The sequence below is a fragment of the Neocloeon triangulifer genome, unplaced genomic scaffold (assembly GCF_031216515.1).
Source record: "Neocloeon triangulifer isolate White Clay Creek 2 clone unplaced genomic scaffold, ASM3121651v1 ptg000017l, whole genome shotgun sequence".
Classification (NCBI taxonomy): domain Eukaryota; kingdom Metazoa; phylum Arthropoda; class Insecta; order Ephemeroptera; family Baetidae; genus Neocloeon; species Neocloeon triangulifer.
The window spans coordinates 6026543-6027825 of NW_026775559.1; positions in this window are offsets into that span (position 1 = coordinate 6026543).

The window sequence follows — 1283 nt, forward strand, 5'->3', positions numbered from 1 at the left end:
AAATCAGTTAGTCGCAAAAAGCAGCGAGTCTGCTGCCCCGCTGCATGCACACGGACGGCTCAGTGAACGGACGGATCGGAGAGATTTTTTCGCCGCACCGCGAATAAGCTTTTATTGCACCGCCAATATACTTACACTCGGAATCAATTTGGCTAAATCCCCCGACGCACTGCTTCACAGGCCGGCAAGTCGAAGCCAAGCATTGTAAAAAAGCACACGATCAATATTTAGAATGAATTTAATTATAAGATTGGTTTTATAAAAAAAAGTGTCGAATAATTCTAGCTTCAAAATTTTTACCTAAAGAATGAAGTTTTTAGCAAGATGAATTTTTACATCAATATTTTCACTAGCAGATCAGTTAAAATATTTTATGCTCACATCAATATTGAGCGAATGAAGATGAAATGATGAAAGTTTGCCCATGTTGAATACAATTGTTTGATAAAACGTCAACGCAAACCCTGCTCATCAGCTCTGTTATGTTGGCCAAAAAAAAGATGTCTACCTCCCAGAGCCATAAGGCCCCATGTCTCTGACGGCTGCTGTGTACCAACATAATTTCGGGACGAGCAGGGTTTGCGTCAACGATTATAAAATTTTGAATAAATTTATATTTAACTCGGGAATATAAATTTGATGCTATAAACATTGAAAATCAACCAATTTTATAATTTATAACTAATTAATTAAAAGTTTTAAATTATTTTAGGTTCTAAAAGTTATAAAAAATTAATAAATTTCATCAAAATTAATACAACAACAGTTTTATATTACAAATTTTAATATTTTGCCTAAAAAAGTTAATTATTAAAGGTCACATATTGTGCAAAGAAAATTAAATGCTTAAAAGATCTTTCGAAGAGTGTTACTTTAGTTTTTTTATTTTTTTATTTTACTTATGGACACATCATTTTATTATTAGATAAAATAAAGTAAATTTAAACTGAAATTCCTGTAGAAAATAATATATTATTTTTAACTTTAAAAGTAGTGGGAGGCAAAACGCTTGTTGTGCCGCGTGGGTGGCGGCATTAATTAAGTTTCAAAATCCCAGCAAATAATCATTCAGCAGACGTGTAGGCGTTGGAGGCTCTCCTCGTGGTGCTGCTGATTAACCGGGAGGCAAATCAATTAATCCAGAGCTCGCGCCGGAAAATTAACTGCGTTAATACAGATTCATTGTCATGATGATCGCACCAAATAAATAATCTGGATACCTCCAATAAACATTATAGTATACTTATTTTATAAGATTGATTAGACAAATGAAAGAATGATAA